Here is a 23,724-nt window from a genome sequence, read left to right as displayed (position 1 = left end):
AAAATTTGAACTTGTTTATTTTGAAGCATTGCACCAGTGTTTGCACGTACTAGGGTTTCAAGCGAATTAAGCCCAGGGTGCTATTCCCTGTAAATTCCAGCAGAGGGAGATGAATACCAATCTACCCTGGTGCTGTCTTCCCTACTGAATTACAGCAGGGGCACATGTAAACTAGTAAATAATACACCAGTAAGTAATACACCAGTAATCCCCTCCCTCCTCAGTCCCCAACCCCCTCTCCCCCCGCCGGGAGCCTCACGCTACCCCTGCACCCCACCAAGATGCGGTCACTCCAAAACCCTGCCTCTTGCACCCCCCCAGGCTATGGTCCCCAGCAGATAGCCCGTGGCAGGGACCACCACACCAAGCCATGTGTATCCTACACCCTCAATAAGTACTAAAAAATAAGGGTATTCTCTCCCATGTTAGAAAATAAATATAAATATAAATACAGTAAAAGTTCTGTTAACCGGCACCTTACAAGCTGGCATGCTCAGTTAACCAGCATGCCGGCTTGTAAGATAAAGTGAAAACAGAAATGCCCACTGCGGTACTTCTGGTTTCTCCGAGCCCCTACAGCCTGGGGCAAAGCAGCCTGCGCTGCCGAACCTCCACGGGCTGGGAGCATAACAGGCTGTGCGTGGCCTGCAGGGCCTGCGGGGGGGAGGCAGGGCGGTGATGTGGTGGGAGAGGTTGAAGGACGCCCCAGATGCAGCAGGAGAAGCGGCGGTCTGGGCTGCTCAATTAACCGGCATATTTTATTATCAGGCATTCCTCATTTCCAGGGGATGCCGGATAACAGAACTTTTACTGTATATATAAGAAATTTTTTTTTTTGTATAAGTATATAAATATAGATTTTTAGGGGGTGTGAGGAGAGGGTGGCATGCCTGCTCCTCATCTTCCTCCACATTGCTGGTGGTGGTGGTGGTGGTGGCAGTGGTGGCGGTGCATGCAAAATATATGTGTGCAATTAACGCTTATTACAAAAATGAATGGGGTAGTATAGTACATCACAGGGGGAGAGGGGGAGCAAAATCTTGTGTCCGTCTGACAGTTTTTTCCCCATGTTTCAGGACTACATTTCCCAGCATTCCCCAGCTGTCTGAGCTTGGTACTGTTTCTCCCCCTCCCCCTCCCCCTCCACGAAGACCCCATTTGGCATACCTGCAGGCCAGTGCAGCTGCACAGTGATGCTGTGAATACCTGTACATAATGTGCACAATTATGTGTTTTGTATGGCATGGATCTGTGCAATGTTGGGGTGACTATGGCCTTCACCCTTCCCCAATCTTTCAGCACGTAGATGCATTTCAACACATTGATAAACAATTAGGTGTAATAAACAGAGAACTTTCCTTTACTACAAAAAGCATTCTTTGCACAATTAGATATAAAAGGTGGCTAAGAAATGGCTGAATATAGTATTTAGGAAGATTATTGTCCTCCCAACAACCAAAGCAAGTGAACCCACCCCCCAACACACACCAAAAGCTGAGGATTCCAGGGTGGCTAGGCTACCAGGTGTTGGGCACTGAGCTGCTCATGCCCACCCCTCTCTTGCAAATGCCAGCCTGTAAACAATAATCCCCTACCCCAGTCCAAGCAGCTGCTCCATCCCCTCCCCACATGTCCTCCCCACCCTAACCAAAACCTCCTCCCTACCACTTTTGACAAAAAGTTACTGCAGACACAGATGATTTCTGGTGTAAATAGGTAAGAATTTTATTTTAATGGGAAGAACAGCCAGTGCTTGTTGTCAACAGCATCCATAATATGTGCTGCCAGGCAATTCCGCACAAGGGCTGCCCAACCACCATCTCCATGCTGGTATTGTCGCATGCCATGCACTGCCCACCATGCGTCTCTGTCTGGCCACTGCCTCTCGCGCTTTGTCAACCCATGACTAGCTGAAAACCTCCCCTGGGTTTCACAAATATTGTGGAGCATGCAGGCTGCCACTGTAAATGAATTATATTTTCTAGCTCCAGCTTCAGCCTGCAGTTAAGCTTCCTCCACCATGCTTTGAGGTGGCCAAAGGTGCATTCAACAGTCATCCTGCATTTGCTGAGATGATAGTTGAAAGCCATCTTCTGCTTTCAACATATAACGTGCCCTCTATAAGGCTTCATGAGCCAGGGCTTGAGGGGGTAAGCAGCATCTGTTATTATAAGAGGGAGGATGGCAACACTACAGATCACCGTCTCGGGGATTTTGGGTGCATAGTGTCCTTTCTCCATCAAGCCAGGCAGTGGAGAGTTTCTGAACACGTGCACGTCTTGCGTGCTGCCTGCCCACCCTGTATAAATGTTCATGAACCAGCCCCGGTGATAGACCATGGCTCGCAAGATCACTGAGGCAAATCCTTTCCTTTTTGTGAATGATGCCCCCCACCCCCCAAGGGGGATTGCACAGGGATGTGTGTGCTGTCTAAAGCCCCCATGCAGTTGGGGAACCCCATGGCATTGAAGCCATCAGTAACTTCCTGCAGGTTACCGAGGCAAATAAAGTTGTTTGCCATGATGACCTGCAGCAGCTGGCATACCTCGCTAGTCACCAGCCCAACCATGCAGGGAGCCATGCTGAACTGGTTTGCAATGTAGTGGAAGCTGGACAGGATGGCCAGTTACATGATGGCCATAGCCACCCTCTTGTCCGGTGCAATGGCCCAATGTGTGACAGTGTCCTGCCTCACAATTTTTGGCCCCAGCATCAAGACAGTGTGATTAAAAGTTTCTCTGGTCATTCAGAACACTGTTGATCATTCCAAGTGGTCTGTATGATTCGCTCCCACCAATCCAAGCTGCTTACATGGGCCCAGACCCTGTGACTGCTGCCCCTGAGGGTGATCCCCAGAGCCCTGTCAGCATTCACTTCTGTGCCTGCCTTTCAGCTACCACACTCCACCACATATGTAAGTGCCCTTTTTTGTGAGGTGCATCTACATGCAGGCATCTCATCACAAGTGTTTAGAAGCAGGAACATAGCATACGCTGCCATCATTAGCTGCACCTCTCTTTTATGCAATAAGTCCAAGGAAAGCAGCAGTATACTTAGCAACAGTTCCCCCTCCTCCTCCTCCTCCTCCATGTCATCCAGAAGCTCCATTTTGGCATTTTCACTCATTTTGTCGCCATTCTCCATGTCCCTGTCTTCACACATTTCTTCTTGAATCTCCAGTTGGTCTTCCTTGCTCATCTGGTCTGGATTCCACGAAGCCAGGTTGTTTGCATATAAGTAGCAGGGCCGCTTCTTAGCGCGCAGTACCACCACCAAGCAGGGTGGGGTGGGGGGTGCGGGTTTTAGTGGTAATGGGAATGGCATTCAAACAATTAGCATTGCAAGTGACCTTCTATCTGCATGTCAATGATTACCAAATCAGGTGTCTGTGCAGTGGGCATTGGCACAGCAGAGCCTTTCCCCTTTACCATGGTTGGTGAGTGTGGGGAAAGTGATGTACCTTCCATCCACTTCAAACTCAAATGTAGGGTTTAGGATGACCCCTGGAACCTGTTTATGCACCCTGGGTTCATGATACTTGCTTTTACTGCATCAATGAATAGGCACACCCAAGAAGTATCTACCCAGAAAATGATAGATAGTTTTATAGATTTCATAGACATTAGGGCTGGAAGGGACCTCGGAAGATCATCAAGTCCAGCCCCCTGCCCAAAGGGCAGGAAGTCAGCTGGGGTCATAGGATCCCAGCAAGATAAGCATCCAGTTTGCTCTTGAAGGTGTTCAATGTAGGCGCTTGAACCACCTCCGGTGGCAGGCTGTTCCAGACCTTGGGGGCTCGGACAGTCAAGAAATTCTTCCTTATGTCCAGCCTGAAATGGTCTTGTAGTAGTTTATGACCGTTCGACCTAGTCGTCATCCCTTGGGGCGCTCTGGTGAACAAACGTTCCCCCAGATACTGGTGGTCACCCCTGATAAACTTATAGGTGGCCATCAGATCACCCCTGAGCCTGTGCTTTTCCAGGCTAAAGAGCCCCATGGCTCTCAGCCTGTCATCGTAGGGTCTGCTTCCCTGACCTCTGATCATGCGCATGGCTTTTCTCTGGACTCTCTCAAGCTTCTCCACATCCTTTTTGAATTGTGGAGCCCAAAACTGGACGCAGTACTCCAGCTGCAGCCTCACTAAGGCCAAGTACAAGGGGAGAATGACGTCCCAGGATTTGCTTGAGAAGCATCTATGGATGCAAGCCAGCGTTTTGGTCGCTTTACTAGCCGCAGCATCGCACTGCAGGCTCATGTTCATCTTGTGGTCAATGATGACCCCCAAGTCTCTTTCTTTCATAGTGCTAGCCAGCGTAGCACTGCCGAGCCTATAAGGGTGCTGTGGGTTTTTCTTCCCAAGGTGGAGAACCTTGCATTTATCGGTGTTGAACACCATCAGATTCTCATCCACCCACTTGCTGAGCCTGTCCAGGTCAGCCTGGATCAACCGCCTGTCTTCTGGTGTGGATGCTTTGCCCCAAAGTTTGTTGTTGTCGGCGAACCTGGCCAGTCTGCTTCTGACTCCAGTGTCCACATCATTAATGAAGATGTTGAACAATATGGGTACAAGGACAGAGCCTTGGGGGACCCCACTGGTCACAGGACACCATGATGACTGACTTCCATCAATTACTACCCTCTGGGTCCGACCACGGAGCCAATTTTCCAGCCAGTGGATCATGGTGGACCCAAGACGACAATTGGCCAGTTTCACCAAGAGGTGATCATGGGATACCAGATTGAAGGCTTTGTTGAAGTCAAGATATATGACATCAATTTCTTCTCCCTTGTCCAGGTGATAGGTCACCTGGTCATAGAAGGAAATGAGATTGGTCAAGCAAGACCTACCAGAGACAAACCCGTGCTGGCTATCCCTTAAGATGTTGGTGTCGGCCAGTCCATTAAGGATGGCCTCTTTAATAAACTTTTCTAAGATCTTCCCCGGGATAGAAATCAGGCTGATGGGCCTATAGTTAGCCGGATCCACTTTCCTCCCTTTCTTGAAGATAGGCACCACACTGGCTATCTTCCAGTCTTCAGGCATTACACCAGGGTGCCAAGAGTTTTCAAAGATCCGTGCCAGAGGCTGGGCTATAATGCTCTCCAGCTCCTTGAGTACCCTGGGGTGTAGATTGTCAAGGCCGGCTGACTTGAAGGTATCCAGCTTCTCAAGATGTTCCTTCATGAGGTCAGCATTAATGGAGGGCAGGGGATCACCCTCACCCGGACTTCTCTGTCCTGTAGCGGGCATGGGCGTCCCATGGGACTGATGAAAGACCAACACAAAGTACCCATGTAATAGGTTGGCTTTTTCCTGGGCGTCAGTTGTCAGTTGCCCCATCTGGTTCAGCAGGGGTCCAATGTTGCCCCTGCTTTTCCTCCAGCTCCCCACATATCTGAAAAAGGACTTTTTATTGTCCTTGATGCTCAAAGCTAGCTGGAGTTCAGTTGCAGCCTTGGCTTTCCCGGTGTGCTCCCTGCAGGACTGGACCAGTGCAGAATAATCCTCCTTGGAGGTGACTCCCATCCTCCATCCTTCGTAGGCCTTTCTTTTTAGCCTCAGGAGGTCTGCTAGGTCCCTGGAGAGCCAGGGGGGCTGCTGTGCCCTCTTGCTGCCTTTCAGTTGTTGGGTGTGCCTCCTCATTCTTGGGTTACTGACCTTTGAAAGAAACATCTCACCAGAAAACAGACCTGACCTGCAATAACCCTGTTTTGAAACAAACATCTCCCCAGAAAAGAGCCTTGCCCCTCAGTACCCCAGAAAAAAATGTTGCCCTGTAAGAACCCTGGCTTGAAACCAACCTCTCCCCAGAAAAAAAAAACAGTTGCCCTGGAAGAAGGGCATTTGTGATGACTGGGAGATCCAGGTTCTAGGCCTTCCTCACCTAGAGGGATTCTGAAAATACATCTCACTTCCTAGAGCAGTGCTCTAGCCACCATGCACTACCTTAGGCAATCTCCACCTTCACATTGTAACTGGACCACTGAGCAGACAAGAGGAGAACATATGTGGGGTTAGAAGGAACACCAGGTAGCATGACAGGATCCCTGCCATGGAGGGAAGGGACTCCAGAAACCCTGCCCTTTCCCTGATGGGGCATAAACTCTCCTACTGATATTTAGTCCCTTTCCCAAGGAATATCAAATGCAAGGTGCAGAAAAGCCATAGGGGAAGGGACAGATCCCAGGACAGTGCCCCTTCTGAGCAGTCTCAGAAAAGGAACACAGGGCAAGAGAAACTTTGTGGTTGGAAACTGAATCTGTACTCCACTTCAGTGCCATTTGGACACTTACACAGCTATATTTGAATGTATAATTAGCACTTAGATACATGCAGATGAATTGGCCCATAATTCCCATGATTTCAATGGGAGTTGTGTGCTTACATTTCCTGGACTGCTTTGGAAAATCTTAGCTTTTCTTTTTGTAAACCCACATCTTGTCACTTACTAGTACAATTTGACATTCAACATATAAAGCAGACATCATATATGGTGAATTGTTATGAAATGCCATCCATTCTTGCTAAATCAGAATAGGATTGAAATGATGTGCAGGATCTCCTTCATTTATCTATGCGTCTAAAGAAATACCTGTCATAACTTTGCCCAGTATCTATCATATAATCCAACTCATGAACAGAAAGATGCTTTTTTATTTTTAACTTTATAGTCAACAAATATATAATTACCTTCTAAATCTCAACAGCTTGAAGGAGAGAGAATGTTATAATTATGCTATCAGTACAGGAAATAATTTTGGTATATCTTGAAGAGTTCCAACTTATATTCCATTCACGTACCTTTCAAATATTACCATGAATTTGGTAGCATCATCATGATATGGTCAATCATCCCCACCTCTATTTGATGTATGTAGACAAAGAGGGAGAATCTGTGTTAAAATATGGAATATTCCTCTGTTTGATTCAGCAAAGTTCTTAAGCATATACTGAAGACTTTGAGTCACCTAACCTCCTCTATTCAACAAACTATTTCAGCATGTGCTTAAGATTAAGCCAATGGGACTTCCGTGCATGAATAATTTCTGGCCTAAATAAAGAAAGACTTAAGCATGTGCTGAATGGCTCTGCTAAATCAGAACCATGATGTAGTGGTAGAGAAGCAAGTGGAATAGAATCATGCATCTTCATTAATGATGTGGACATTGGTGTCAGGAGCAGACTGGCCAAGTTCACTGATGACACCAAACTTTGGGGTAAAGCTTCCACACCCGAGGACAGGATGGTGATTCAGGCCGACCTTGACAGGCTTGGAAAATGGGCGGATGAAAACCTGATGGCCTTCAACTCCGAAAAATGCAAGGTACTCCACCTTGGGAAGAAAAACCCGCAGCATGCTTATAGGATCAGCAGTGCTATGCTTGCTAGCACCATGGCCGAAAGGGACTTGGGGGTCATGATTGACCACAAGATGAATATAAGCCACCAATGTAATACTGCAGCCAGCAAACCGCGCAAAACTCTGGCTTGCATCCATAGATGCTTTTCTAGCAAATCCCAGGATGTCATCCTCTCACTGTACTCGGCCTTGGTAAGGCTGCAGCTGGAGTACTGTATCCAATTCTGGGCTCCACAATTTAAAAAGGATGTGGAGAAGCTTGAGAGAATCCAGAGGAGAACCACGCACATGATCAGAGGGCAGGAAAACAGGCCTTATGAAGCGAGGCTGAGAGCTGTGGGACTCTTCAACCTGGAAAAGTGTGGGCTCAGGGGGGACCTGGTGGCTGCCTATAAGTATATAAGGGGTGCACATCAGGATCTGGGGGAACGCCTGTTCACCAGAGTGCCCCATGGGATGACAAGGTCAAACGGTCACAAACTTCTCCAAGACCGTTTCAGGCTGGATATAGGGAAGAACTTCTTTACTGTCCAAGCCCCCAAGACCTGGAACAGACTACTGCCAGAGATGGTGCAAGCACCTACTCTGGATTCCTTTAAGAGTCAATTGGCCGTTTATCTTGCTGGGATCCTGTGACCCCAGCTGACTTCCTGCCCCTGGGGCAGGGGGCTGGACTCAATGATCTTCCAAGATCCCTTCCAGCCCTGATGTCTATGAAATCATGTCTATGCCTATGAAATGCATGTCTGTGATTCTGTTTCTTTTTCTGACTAGTTCACTTTGGCTTGTTGTCTTCAGCACTTGACCCCTTTCCATGCAACCTCATGACCCTCTGCTGTCTGCCAGCTATGGGAGTCCTTTTTGCTCAAGGCAAGGTGTCCTTCGTCTGTCTTCTTCTCAAGAGATGCTGCCATGTTAAAGTGAGCTTGTGACTCTACTCTAGACATTTGCTTAGATCATAGAATCATAGAGAAGTAGGGTTGGAAAAGACTTCCAGAGGTCACCTAATCCAACCCTCCTGCCTGAGGCAGGATCATCCCTATCTAAACCATCCCATACAAATTAATTGTCTAACCTCCTAGCAACCTACATAGTCAACCCTGACACAGTCATAAGACATAACACCCTAATCTGCCACAGGTAAACCAGGGGGGCCATAGTGGCCAATGTGCCGCTGCTACAAAGTTTAAAATACACTTGACAGATCCATGGCATAGTCCCAGGCCATATGCTGCAGCTGTCACTTCAGAGGAAAACCAAACTGATGCACTATCCCTCTCTAATTGAAGGGCCGTAGAATGTATTTAACTCTTTTCTATGGATTATCTGAGCACCAAAACTGCACCAGTTTATCCTAAGGCATAACTTTAAACCAGACTAATTAAGCAGATGAAAAAGACTGTGGACACTCTGATTTAAGTGACCATGTGCTAGACTCACTTAGCTGACTTTAACTATGGTAGAATAAACCTGGTTAAAAGCCTTCTGAATTGGCGTAACTTCTTAGCTTGACCTAGGCCTGACTTTTGGCTTTACTTTGTGGTATCCTGGGAGATGACCAGTAGTAAACCTCAAGACAACTTTCTCTGAGAAGCTTGCATCTTCCTATAATCTGCCCTAGAAGGGTCTAGAATGGGGCATGTCACTGTAGCCATAGAAAGTGGTCTTAACCACTCTGCCTTCATCCTCTTCATAGACAGCTGAAAGGGCCTTTAACTCTGTTCCTCTAATGATTCTTTCACCCTGAGCCCCCAGTCTAGGTCATCAAGAGCCTCTGAACATCTGACTTTCAATACTGTATCACAGCTTGTTACTGCTTAGGTAGCAATTCTAGTTGTTGACAGCAGCAGTAGGTTATTATACTGGGGGGAAAGGGTAGCAGGTAATTAGTGTTGGGTTTCTATAGCATAGGAGAGAATCTTGTTCCAGGTGTGTGAACATCCCGCAATTTAGTGGCATTTACCAGCAAAAGGTTACTCTTTCCTGCTTTATTGAGTTGAAGGAACCATGGATTTTAATCCACTGCAGTTAAATGGGTTTTCCCAAACAAGACTGAAACCCCAATGTTTACACTGCAGGAAAACCTCTGCTTTGCTGCCTTCAGCACAGAACCTTCCACCTGGTCCAGCTGGCAACATCTTAAGTGCATTTGAACTTGACACTAAATTTCACTGTTTTAAGAATGGCTCTCTGGAAAGGCTAGTCTGGATGGGAAGCAATAACTTCAGGTGGTATGAGGTCTGCAGCCGTGAGCTGAATGGGCAAACTTGACAATGATTACCTCAGGGATATGGGCAGTCTGCCATCAGTGACTAAGCGCAGAATGGAGGTGAAGTGCAAAGATTTATGTGGAAGGGAGGAGGGAGCTGTACAGGCAATTCTATAGATAGGTGGACTTGCTGCATGTACTTATTATTAGCTCTTAAAATGGCCATGCTGGTCACTGGGGAGAGAATCACAGCAGACAGCAATGCAAAACTGGAGCAAGTGTACATGCATTTCTTTCTTACAGGGAGAGAGAGAGGCTGAGGACCTGTCAGGCAGTTGGCCTTGAATTAGCAAAGTACTTAAGCATGTGCCCAGTTTGAAGCATGTCAGAGTCCCACTGACTTAAATAGATTGTTCATGAGCTTAGAGTTATGAACCTTTCTTTTTTCCTGGAAGTGCTTGATAGTTCAGGCATATTGCTAAGCTGATTCCAGGCTTTTTGCATGCAGTTCCAGGACTGTTACATGCCACCTTTCTTTAATGGGCTACTACTGGCTCTCCATAGTTTGTAAGAACTCAGCATGGAAAAAGTCACTCTCTGCTCTGGAAAGGAGAAACCCATTCACAGCAGAGCAGGGTGTAGGCTTAATTTGCAGGAGACTATTTAATAGGCTCATAGCAGTTTTTGGCATTTGATCAGGAGACTGGCATTCAACTACCTCAAATGCCGTGCTGCTGCTACACATTTGCAGATCGCATGGTGATTGTTAAATAAGCTTTAACATACATGTTACATCAACTTTCCATCTTTTTCTCCATCACCTCAGATGAGGAATTACTTGGAAAGGACTAGGTAGATGACTTTATACTAAGAATCCTGTAGCAGGGCAGTTTGTCCCATTAAGAGGGATCAGATGATCCTGTTTTAGAAGCCCAGCTATGGTCAGTTAGCTAATGAAGGAGTGTCCTAATAGCAGTTAAAACCCAAGAGAACAGAACATAGTGATGGACTAGAAAAGGAAGAAGTGTGTGACCAGGAAGCAAACTGGAATCCAGATAAGCTAGCAGCAGAAGTTACACATAAGCTGGTTTAAGTGATCAGAAACTGGTTTAAATCTGTAACAGAACAGAAGCTCAGTGCACATAAACCAGTTTCAAAGTGGCTGAAACTGGCTTAAGATAAACCTGGTTGAATGTAATATCAGACTTAACTGATTTGGGTCAGACTGGTTTATGAAACTTCTATCCCAGATCCCTTCCTGGTTCAAGTTAAATCACAGTCCCCCAGCATCCCAGCATGCTGTCCAGCCCCAGGTTTGGCTGTGCTATGCTGTCTGCTTCAGAGAGCAGAAGTGGATCTAGCCCTCTGCTCCCTAGCTGACAAGGGGGTAGGATGGGGGCAAGCCCAGCTGGGGATGCAGCCTAGTCTACAGGAGGGGTACTGCTGCCCCCAGGCAAACCAGGCTGGGATCTGGGGCCAAGGAGGGGGTTAAACATTCCTTCCTCTGCTCAAACTTACTGCTGACTGCAACTGTGGACTACAAATCCCAGACACACTTGGAAGCAGGAAGAGGAAGTGATAGTAACCCTGCAGAGTCCTGTTGTTGCAATTTTGGACTGCAAATCCCAGAGACCTCAGGGGCAGCAGGAAGAGGAAATGAACACACAGCCAAAGAGTCATGCTTTAGTGTCCTCTGGCTTCTGAACTAAGCCACTACAGGTATGTGGCTGTATTCCCTGAATCAAAGTTCTGTTCACTTCTGTTCCAATGTAATCTGTGCAGTTTAGACTAACCTGCAAACATTGCATTGCTTTAGCCTCGGGCTTTTTGACCGTCTGTACTTAGCCATCAGGAAGGGGCTATGTAACTATGCTTGGGAAGAGCTAAAGGGCCTCACTTACCATCCAGAGAAGAGCTAATGATTTTGTTTGCTCATTTAGTTGTTTGCTTGGTACAAGACTTGTGTTTGTGTTTAGACAACTGGCTGAGAAGCTCTCAAAGTCAGCTTGCAAGGCCACAGGAAAACCAACCCTCTTTACAAACACCTCAATACTTCTCTTTCAACTCAGTTAGCCCGGAACCTCAAAGTGAACTGGAGCTTGACACAGGAACTTCCCTGGCCCAATATCATTCAGTAGGTAGAAGGATGCTTTACTCCATCATACACTAGGGTAGAAGCTGGATTTGAACTCAGGGCATCTATTCTATCAGGTCCATGCTTTGTTTCACTAGACTGTGCTTCTTCCCACACACCTGTCCTCTACCTCTTAGTTAATGAAATAGTTGCTTTTAAGAGTGCAGCGAATGATCTCTAGCTCACACATGAATAAAACAGCAGTTATTCAGAATTATTTTGGATGACTTAATCCAATATCAGAATTTATTCTTATTTGGTAAATGGTGATATCCCTGACACTTCTATCACAATGACTGGATTTCCATGTGTACAGTGTACAAGAGGGATGCCTTCCCCGCTTCCGAACCTTGAAAGTGCTAAACTCACATTCCTCTGACATCAGGGAGAATTGAAGGTGCTGAAGATCTTGCTAAATCAGAGCTTCCTTTATGTATGAGTCACCATTGCCTGTATCTTGAGTGTATTTGTAAGTACTAGAATAGATTTGAACACAATTCATTGCAGTGCTGGATTTGCTGTTGCACTAAGAATTAAGCATGGCCACTGAGAGAAAACCACTTTCATATTTTAAGTAACATAAAGTGCTCAAATGTACACTGCTGAGGCCAGTTGGAGAGGTGGAAGGGCAGAGCCTCAGTTACAGGGAGGATGCTTTGTGCCACTGCATGGATGCAAAGCAGCTTAAAAGACAGAGTAGCTTGCCTTGGAAAGAGTGTCTTGGTAATAAGAGATTATAGTAACTCTTTATTTCCCTCATCTCATGTCCAGCTCAAGAAATAGAGATGTTTACCGATATAAAAACCAATCTGCATCAGTTCAAATATGAGTTCTTATCAGATAATATTCTGTTTTTTTCTGGTTGCCTCAGTACCAAAAATGCCACTTACGCACAGGGTGAATTCTATTCCTGGCCATATGTACAAATACATACATGTGCAGACTGGACATACCCACTAGCAATGAAACAGATGTGAGAAAGCTTCTGTCTTTCCCCTGCCATTGCAGAATGGTTAGGATACACATCTAGGAAGGTGGAGGTCCTGTGTTGTAAGCCCCCACCTCACCGAGAGGGAGGTTGAACCCAGGTTCCTGGCTATCACAGCACTCTAACCACCTTACCACATGTCTGCCATTATCCAACTCCTTCTCTAATGCCCTTTATGAAGCTGCTCCCCTGGGGAAGCCATGAGATGGAGTTATGTGAGAGAGATGTGGGACCAGGAAGAAGAGAGTAAGACAGGGCAAGTGGGCTTCAATTAGGTGTCTGCTGTTTTGGAAGAAAGAGTTCCTTGGCTACTAATGAGGGCTCTTGTCCCCAGTGACAGAAGCTTTCCTTCTGCGCTGCTCTTCATCCATTTTTTTTTCCTTTGACAATGTTATTGACCCACTTTCAACAGGAGGGCTGGATAAATGGCTGACCTATAGTTTAGTGACTGGTGTGCTGTGCTAGGATTTAGGATTTCCCAAATTCAAAACCCTTCTAGGCAATGGGGTCTAGAACCAAGGACTTCTGGCTTCTTAGGTGACTGCCCTGACCTGTTGCAGCTGGGAGGAAGGGAAAGACAAAATAAATATGCACCCCTTTTCTCTTCCTAAGTCTAAGCCCAGTAGTCAAGGGTTTTAGCCTATTCCATTTCTGGGGATCTGAGACTGTTACGTGTCCACAAGGGCAAGTGTATGTGTTGCAAGCTGCTATTGTATAAGCAGCATCTGTGCAACTGTATAATCAATGACATACAACTATAAACGTGCACAAGGCTACATATCCAGGAACAGAATTTCAGGCTTTGTGTAACTGGCATTTGGGGGACTTAAATAACCAAAAATGCCAGGTAGACAACCAAATCTGCACACTTATACAACTAGGAAAGGAAGGGAGTCGGATGTCCCACATTTTAATGTCACACATTAAAACCTACGGGCATTTTACACATGCAAGTGCCCCAGTGCTGAGTGCTTTGAAAAGTGCCCTTTTAGTTGTATAAGCAGTGAAATGCATGTCAGTGCTGAGAAAATGGCACCGGTGCACTTTTGAACTAAAACGTATAGAAGGTGCTTCAGTTAAAAAGCATACCGCCGCCATTTTCTGTGCGCTGACACACATTTTGCTGCTTATACAACTGAATGCAGTGCAGCATGGTGCCCGTCATCTCGTGCGCAGACTAGACTTGATTTATCAAGTCTGCTCCAAAGCAGTGGCTCTCCAGTGCATCACAGGATGAAAAGGTATGTGTATAAATGCTCAATATGTTCAATTTAATGCACATTATCCTACTTTAATGCGTATTAAAGTGCCACAAAAAATATGCTCTTTAGCTAATGCGCGTTAAAATGAGCTAATGTGCCTTTTTCTAGTACCTCACAATGGAGGTACTAGATTTAATGCGCGTTACCTAAATCACATTAATGAACATGTAGACACACATCATGGTAAATTAAATTGAGACTATCCCCTATCCTCAAAACCTTCTTTTAAGTTTTTAAGCTCCAGTATGAGAGGCAATGATTTTTTGGGGGTGACATCCTTTATTGGACATGAACTCATTGGATCAATAAAAAAAAATTATCCCTCTGCAAAAATTCTTGCCTCATATATTTCCTGGGCCATCACAGCTATATCAGTCCACAATTAGCACTAGTAAAACACTTAGTTTAGCATTTCTGTTCAACAAACAGAACTGGCATATTCCCTAATTTGAGCTGGTTGGAAAATTTATTAATTTCATGGAGAAAATGTGGATGAAAATGGGAAAAAATGTTTTTTGACAGAATTTTCCAGGGAATAATATCTAGTTAACTATAATGCATGGCTGCATTAACCAATATTCTAATATAATAAAGGGCTTTGTCTGTCTGTCTGTGTGCTGTCCACGTATCTGTCTGTCTGTTACATATTTGATCAACTGCGCATGTGCCGCTGAGAGGGTGGGCAGCAACTGGCTGTGTGGGCCCGGGCAGGGAGGGGCAGAGGCGGGCAGGGGGCAGAGGCAGGCATGCATGCACCCAACAGCCGGCAGGGAGGTGGGGGAAGCTTCGCTGCTCAGTGGAGGAGGTGGGTAGGGGATGGAGGCAGGCGCGCATGTACCCAAAAGCCAGCAGGAAGTAAGAAGCAGTGGGGACAGAGGGGAGTGGAGAAGGGAAGGGAGGTGGGGGGAAGCTCCACTGCTCAGGGGTTGAGGCGGAGGCAGGCAGGGAGAGGGAGGCCCCGCTCCAGTGGCTGGAGGAGGAGGTGGTGGTGGCACAGGGCATTTATATGGCCAACCCCGAAGGGTGAGCAGGGGCCAAGGAGAGAGGGCAGCCATGTAAACACTCCTTCATTATTAAATCCATGATTCACACCAGGTAATTGGCTAGTGTATCATAATGCTCCTGCTTGGTAAGAAGCAGCAATGCATCATGGCAATCACATCACTGAGGTGCATTATGAGAGATGATTTCAGATGGGGAAGCACCATCTCCAGAGAAGAATGAGAGAATAAAGCATTCTAAATAGTAACTCTGAATGGCATCACAGTAGTATTTCAAAACTGAAATATTACAGTTGATAAACAGATAGTTTTACAGCTTGAGGGCATTCAGCAAACTTCCAGGGAGAAAAGGGATAACATTTCAAATCGGTACATTTTAGATTTTATCAGCAGGAAATCTTGCTAGTGTAATCTCTTGTCTTGGATTATGGAATAGGTTTGCTGCATGGGATGGGAACATTACTGCTTGAGATCATTTAAATTAGTCTAAAATACAATATTGGGACTAATTTCACACTTAACTTTTCCTCAGTAGCTTCCTCATGAACATGCACACAAAGACACAGCACACCCATATGCGTTTTTACATCTCCAGCAAAACACACCCACTCACACAACCACAAGCAAGCAAATAACCAATCAAACGGGAAACACCTGTAAATCAATAACTGAGATTCTTCTGTAGGTTGAAAAAGTAGAATAAGAGAACTGCATGTATTATTTAATACTTGGATCAGATATTAAAGTGAAGAGGCGTCTAAGTAGATGAAAATACTTTAGCATAAGAGCACCTACTTCTGATATACCATGTTTCATCAGTAGAACTCAGAGTGCTGTTATCCCAATTTTACAGACCGAGACATTGAGGCAGGGTGCATGGAAAAGAATTAGCCAAAGTCCCACCAGTAGGGCAGTGACAGAGAGTTCAAACCTGTGCCTCAGCCCAGTACTCTGTCAACTGCTTAGCATAAATACATACTAGGCTGGAAGCTTAGCTGATCCAAATTGATTGAAGCAATGTCATTTTACAACAGCTGAAGGTATGGTCCCATAATCCATGGGCATGTTTAATACATGCTGTTGTAGAAGGATTCTCCTGGAAGACCTGTTTTGTATGCTTACAATGTTGTGCTGCGTAAGTGCTTCAGCACGAAGCACCAACCCTTACTGGAATGTATTTTACACCCACTTGAATTCCAATTTACCCTGCTAGAGCTGTATAAAGAGACCTTGTGGAAGTGAAAATCTAATACTGTATTTCAAGGGATCAGCAAATGATTTTGGTTGTTTTCTTTTAACTTGCCAACTGAACAGGGTTTTGCTGTGTTTTTATTTTAATGCATTCTATACCTCGCAGCTTTACTGCTGGCACAGAAGCACTCATTGTAAACAATCAAAAGCACCAGGACAACAAGATGTTTACCACTGGAATACATTAGACATGCCAGGTATCGTGGCTTAATTACAGCATTTTCTGGAGTACAAAATAAAGCTTTAAATGCATCCATAAAAGCAATTACTCTAAAACAAACTGGAAGCTTGGGCTAAATATAATACACAAGTAATGACTGAATGCAATTAAATACCATGACTAGAATCTAGTGGCCACCCCCAGAAGCAGCAGAATGTGTAAAAGGCACACTCAGATTTCTTTTTTTGCACCTAATTTTAGTTGTCCAAATCATTAGGATTCTTGTAATCATCAGGAGAAACTCTGGAGGGAGAAGACTGAAAGGACTTGCATTAGCCTGTCTGTGACAGCCGTACAAGAGATGGACTCATTTGGATGTCTGTCTCCCAGACCTGTATTATAGACCATCTGGATGGTGGGGGACACAATGACTCCAGGGGCCTGCTGTGGGGTGGCTAACCTAGATACCTAGGCATGCGAGTACTGAAGCCCATGGAAACTTTTCCATCAGTGCCAAACAGGGATTGGCTCAGACCCACTGATGTTATTGGGGATAGTTAGACATGAAAAGCTTGACACACTTCAGTAGCTTGCTGATGTACTGCGGTCTGGCTGAGCTACCAACCTCATAATTATGGAGATTTAAAATTGTTTCTTTCCTGGAAAAGACTTCTTCCCCTTCCAGGGTAAATTCTGAATTTCTGAATTTGTTTAAAAAAAAAAACAACCCAAACCTTTCCTGTCCAACAAGTGGAATTTTGGGGTTCTCACAAGAACTCTTCTAAAAACTCACTTTGTCTTCCAAAAGCTCCCACACATGCAGCATCATGGCTGAAATTCTAGCAGGTGGACACATTTGCATTCTCTTTAATTCTGAAGGAGGCATCACTTACTAGAGCATTCATTTTATCTGCACAGCTCTCCTCATCTCCTTTTTATATATAGAAAGTTACTGTGATTAATGTTAATTAAGCTCCTTTAATTTTCTCTCTAACTACCAACATACAGAGGTGGCATGTGGGCAGGAAAACCCAAACTGCAACGTGTGCATCATCCAGATACTGAAGGGATGCACAGCTAGTTCTCAGAAGCCATTTGATGATGGAACCTATAGATGTTAGATACATATTTAATCAGAGTTCTGTGCCAAGAAAATTTGGTGCGTTAATAATGGAGTGCCCTATTTAATGATTTCACATACAGTCTGAAATAATCTGTCCTGAAATCTCATGGAAAAGACTTTCTTACTTACTATGCCATCACCCCCCACCAAAATTAGCCTGTTTTCCAATCTAATTTGTTTCTTACTGGTAAAAAAAAAAAAAAAAAAAAAAAAAGGAACTACTCCAGCATCTTAAATTGCAGAAATGGAAGCTAGCATGGTATGTACTCATAAGCAGATTGCAGTTCAGCTCCTGGAATAGCTGCATTATATCTTTTGTTATTTTTTCTCATGCAGTGATGCCACTGTCAGCTTTTAGATCCAAATATAGGGCACACAAAGGGACTGCTCTTGAAGTAGAGTACCTGTTTCAAGGGACAGTAAAACTCTGGTAAAGGGAGTCAATAAAAATACAGCTTTCATTAGTTGCCAGTTTCAAGTAAGTCCCTAAAGCCATTTCTATAGCTAGTGTTTCTTCAGAATAAGGAAATGAAGAATAAGCAAGGAGAAGTAATTTTAAACAGTGCAGAATGCAAGAGAGTGAGAATTGATAGTACCATTTAGAGATATGACTGTACTTCCTTCCTTTTGATCTTTCATGCTTGATCAAGTCTGATTAACTCTTAATTGTGAGGTTTATAGTTCTAAGAGAATAGTTTTTGATGGTGCTGATTTTCTTGGGGCCTAAATTGCCTGGGTAGTGCGGTCTGCGGCTGCCCCCACGGCGCTCCTCATGGGGCCCCTGCTACTTGCACTGGGGAAGTCTTGGCTGCGTTCCCACCAGGGCATATGCCCCTGCCCTGTCCAGTGCCAGCTGGGGACTGCTCTACTCCCCCCACCTCCAGTTTTGGCTCTTCCACCTGCTCCCGTCCCCGCTCCTGCCTGTGCCGTGCCACACCACTCCGGGCAGGCAGCTTCAGTGTGCAGGGCTTCAGTTCCCAACCGCCTTCCACAGGAGAGCACAGTTTCTGAGAGGGCTGTTCCCTGTGAGACTGGATCCAGCCAGGTGCTATTCTGGTCCCCTGCCCTACAGTGGTGGCTCGTGCTCCCGTTTCTACTGTGCTGCGCCACACCGCACCATACCATATGACACAGCACCAATCAGGGGCTGGTGGAAGCAGGAGCCACTGCTGGAGGTGGGGGAAGCAGAGCAGCACCTAGCCAGCTGCAGCCACACCAGGAATAGCACCGCTGGAAGCCGCACATCCTGGCTGGGGCTAGGGCTAGGCCACAGGTGATGGCAGAAGCGCAGTACAGGCTGCCTTGGTGTGAGCGGGCGGGGCTTGGCTTCATGCCGAGCACATGGGGGCAGCTGCAGGCCAGATCCAGTCACCTGGTAGGCCGGATCCAGTCCACAGGCAAGATTTTGTCCACCCCTGACTTAGCATAATTCCTTCTGACTGCAGACCTTCAGTTCCTGACTTCAACATAGTATCTTGGGAGTTTTGCCTTTCTCTGTAGTGGGAGGCAGGGCCCTCTTCCTCGGATCTCTTGAGTGCACTTTAAGAACCCTTACAGCTGCAGGACACTGACAACCCTCATCCCTTGCTTTACCTGTGGCAGGTTAGAGTCCTTTTGGTGTCTTTGGGTAATATACTTTATAGTTATACAACAGGGTTGATGGTGTAGTTTTGAAATTAGGTTAGACAAGGACTTTTATGGTATGGCTTGGATAAGGATGAACCTGCCTTGAGCAGTGGTTTGGATTAGATAACTTCCAACCCTACTTTTCTATGATTCTAAGACTGCCTTGATAAGGTGGAGGAGGAGGTGGTAGTATCTAGAGTGGGGAAGTATTTATGGGAATGAAAAGTGGATGGAGTCTGGTGTTTTGTTTTGTTTTTAAAACTAAACAATACATTTTGAACACATTTCAGTGAAGAATTTTGTTTTCACAGGTCAAATATATACTGAAGAACAAAAAGACTAATATGAGGGATTACTCTTTCAATCACCATTTTTATGAAAAAACTTTGTCAAAATCAAACACTGGAAATACCCATTTCTAAACAGTAATAGAGGAAAGAAGAAGATAGGAAAATAAATCCAGTTTCTGTACCCTTATCTCTATGCTGATAGAAGGCCAGCCTACCATCATATCTATAACATCATATAGAGACTTTCAGATATGTGAAAACAAATAGAAGAAGGGAGACTGTTGGTATGGAGCAGTGATGGAAACCATGCAATTCAGTGAGGTTCCTAAGACATAAAGTTTAGGGCAGGAGAATCATGAGGACTGTTGTTTATAAAATTATTTTTCTCTCTTCTAAATTAAGACCATAAGAACTATTATTTACTGGCCACATCTACACCACTAATTATCCCTATTATTCTTCTCTATACCTTCTCTAGTTCCTCTGTGTCCTTTCTGAGGTGTGGGGACCAAAACTGGGCACAGTATTCAAAATGTGGACACATCATGGATTTATAAAGGGGCATGTATGATGGTACTTTCAGATTTGTGTACAATTTCCTTCTTAATAATCCCTAACATTTTGTTTACCTTTCTGAAGGTTGCTGAGCACTGCAATGAGGTTTTTAGTGAACTGTCTGCAATGCTTCCCAAATCTTTCCTGTGTGGCAACAGCTAATGTAGAGCCTATTATAGCATAGGTATAGTTTGGGTTATTTTTGCCCATGTGCATCACTATACTTATCTGTATTGAATTTCATCACCATTTAGTTGCTTGTTCACTCAATAGTGCCAAATCCTTCTGTAGTTCCTTACAGATTGCCCAGGTCTTTACCACGTTGAATAATAATGTTGTCATCCATAAATTTGCCCTGCACCCCCACCCCTTCTACTACTTAAGTGCTTACACTGCAATTATTTTATTCAGTTTTATTTGGTTTAGCCCAAATTGGCTGAAAAGAAAACTTTTAAAGGACCCTCGAAGATGTAACACCAACAGTGCTGATATTTAAAGGACTGTCAGAAAATCTTTATTAAATAACTTCTCGTGCTGCATTAGAATGTCAATATTGTTATTAGTGTTATGATAGAATAAAAAAATAATAAATTGTAAAAGCAGTGAATCACCAGAACAAAACACAGGTAATCAGAAGGTTCAGGCAGGGATAAGAGTGTACTCTGACAGTGTGTAGAGACACTTCAAAATAACATCTTGTTTTATAATACTTCAGTCTCATTACTTAAGCCACTTGGCTAATCATACTAAATCTACCAATGCAACTCATTGCTTTACTAACAATCTACATTTATTTCAGTCTGAAAAGCAGTCTTATGTTAAAACATATTGTGTTTGTCTCTTAAGTCAAACATGTTGTACCCAAGACTCTTTGGGCACCTACACATGTGCCATGTCTGCTGTGATGCATGCTAATTAGTACACATCATAGCAGACTCTATTAATCAAGCCTGCTGGACTGTGCTAATTAGTATGATCCAGCAGCCTCCACATCATGTGTATTCAGCAACCCCGCACTTCAAAATGGTAGCGCAGGCATTTTAACTAAAGCTCGTCTAACAAGTTTTAGTTGAAGTGCCCCCTTCACCACTTTAAAGCACAGGACACTGAGTAAATGTGACACTGCAGGTGCTTTAATTAGAGCGGCTCTTGGAGAAGATTCCTGCCTTTTTCAATTGATGGCTCATGATTACTGTACAGCCAACCCCCACTTAATGCTGTTTCGCTTAGCACTGTTTTGCTATAATGATCATTTTAAATTGATACCTGATTCCACTTAGCGCTCAGCAAGTTTCATTATAATGCTCTTGGCCACCATCTTGGGTCATTAAAAACACTTGCAGTCACCATCTTGGGTTGTCAAAAACTCAGTTTCACTTAACGCTCAGTTTTCCAGGAACCAATTAAGAGTGCTAAGCAGGGGCTGCCTGTAGCTCATTTTAATAGACACCCAGTTTCTCTCATCCAGTAGTGCATTCCACTATTGACGTGGTGATCATTGAATCAGTTATCACTCCAATTGTACTCGTATAGCAAAGGCTTTAATCAAAGCTCAAAATCCTTTTGTATTGTTGTACTTTGATTTTAATGTTTTCTCTCTCCTTTTGTTGCTATAATGTTTTTCACTGTCACAGAAAAGGAATGGATAGCAATTTGTTTAAAACTTTTGTGATGAGTCCTGATATCTATTAAAGAGTGTCTGGTGGAATGATAAGGCTTCCCATCTGCAAAGCAGTTGTAAGAAAGTTAAAAAAGTATACTTCCAAAACAAGGGGCGGTTGGGGGGGGGGGGGGGGGTTCCATGTGGTGCAAGAAAATGCATAGTCCCTGTCACGTCAGATTATGGTAAAACTTCGCATATGCAAGTGTCTCAGCTACTGCATACCTCAGCAACACTGGGCTCAAGCTTTGCAAGCTGTGTGGCCAGAAAAGTCAGTGGATTTTAGAATTTTCCCCCTAATATAAGAACATAAAAACAGAAGAGCTACCATAGTGGTCAGGCCACAGGTCCATCTAGCCTACCTCAGGCAGGGGGTTGGATTAGAGCAGCAGTTCCCAAACTCTGACAGATTGCGCACCACCAATTTAAAATGATACAACCTAGTACCACCAGCAAATTTTTCAGTTCAGTCTTAAGTACCACCATCAAATTTTTGTCATATAAAGTAATTTATATTAAATTTGTTAACATGTACCACTGACAGGTTGTCTGTGTACCACTGGTGGTACCCATACCACAGATTGGAAACTGCTGGACTAGAAGACCTCTGGAGGTCCTTTCCAGCCCTACTTCTCTATGATTCTATGATTTGCCTTTCTGTTCCTTGGTGAGAAAATAGCATTGGATAGAGTGGACCAAGATTACCTGACAGGCACTCTTAAGACATTTGGCTTCAGTCTCCACTTTGTATGGTTTCTCCAGGTGCTGTACACTTCCACAGAGTGTATGGTTAAGCTCATTTGGACTATGACTGAACCCATTACCTTTGGGTAGGGAGTGCTTCAAGGCTGCTTGTTGTCTGGCCAGCTCTATGCCACCACTATTGAGCTCTTCTCCCATGTCCCATGTCCCATTTTGGGATCCTATGAACCCAGCTTTTGGGATCCTATGAACCCAGCTTTTGGGATCCTATGAACCCAGCTGACTTCCTGCCATTTGGGCGGGGGGCTGGACTCGATGATCTTCCGAGGTCCCTTCCAGCCCTAATGTCTATGAAAATCTATGAAAATGTCCCATGCAAGCTCACTGGTTGCTGCTCATGGAGCCAGCCATGAGAGTAAGTCTCTCAAATGTAAATTGATGATGCGCCCCTTGCAATCCGGATCCCAGACAAACTGACATAGGTGGAGACTTGCCAATTCACCAGTTTGGCAATCTTCTCTGTCTGGTTCAATTTGGTCACAGGCTCTGGCCTGGCAGTGGCTGACAGAAAGCAGGTCGTCTTTCTCCCACTCCCATGCCAAGATGTTCAATGGAGTGCAGGTATGCTGCCCTATCTTGGAGTCTACCAGCCTCCATCTATCCCTCCCCACTGGATCTCTGGATCCAGTTACAAGTCACAGTGTTGGGTCAGTTTCCAGTTGAGTGGGGCTCTTCTAATGTTTCTCTCCCTGTGGGCCTGTGCTTGCAATCATCCAGCTCATTCAGCCCCTGTTCTCTCACCAGTTCAACACCTTTCATGTGTCCCCAGGAGTCCAGGCCAACGTCCAGAGATGAACGATGAAGTCTGTTTAACTGGTGTAACCCACACAAAATATACAAGCCACTACAAAGGTGTTGTAGTTTCAAGGTACGATTGTGCTTTATATGTGTCATATTTGATCACGTCTGCTATATCTTACCTGCTGTTTAATTTGGGAAGAGAACTGTGCTGCATGTAGGCAGGAAAACTCCTTTGTTTAGGCCTTTTGTCTAGGGATACACCCTGCTATTTATTGTAAACAAGAAGCATGGGGCCCAGCCATGTAATCAAGGGAATCAAACCCCTAGCCTGATTGGAAAAAACTGGGCAGTGTTATTTTTTAAATTAATTAGTTAAGAAGAAAAACTGGAAGCAGGGCAAGCCCTGGTTGGAGAAGCTAGGATGATGTCACACCAGATACATAGGACAAGGGAGCTGGGGCTAGGGGGACTCCAAGGGGGACTCAACATGATGGGGAGCTCTCAGATACAGGGGAGTGAGAGAGTCTCTGAGTCTGGGACTCCTCTCCCTCTCTTTGCCCCTCCCCTTTCCCCGCTTTCCTGGGTTTGGAGTGACCAGGAT

At 44.9% G+C, this 23,724-nt stretch overlaps 1 long non-coding RNA gene across 1 annotated transcript in view; it reads left to right on the top strand.

Moving 5' to 3' along the window:
• The first annotated feature begins 11,116 nt into the window (after positions 1-11,116).
• The window catches only part of LOC132249111 (uncharacterized), a 43,429-nt gene continuing 30,821 nt past the window's right edge, over positions 11,117-23,724 (top strand). The window contains exons 1-2 of the long non-coding RNA XR_009460509.1: positions 11,117-11,289; positions 23,152-23,250. This is a non-coding gene — a long non-coding RNA (uncharacterized LOC132249111). The remainder of the gene's footprint in view (positions 11,290-23,151; positions 23,251-23,724) is intronic.

Source organism: Alligator mississippiensis, chromosome 3, assembly GCF_030867095.1.
Source record: "Alligator mississippiensis isolate rAllMis1 chromosome 3, rAllMis1, whole genome shotgun sequence".
Taxonomy (NCBI): domain Eukaryota; kingdom Metazoa; phylum Chordata; order Crocodylia; family Alligatoridae; genus Alligator; species Alligator mississippiensis.
This window is presented reverse-complemented; position numbering and strand designations above follow the sequence as displayed.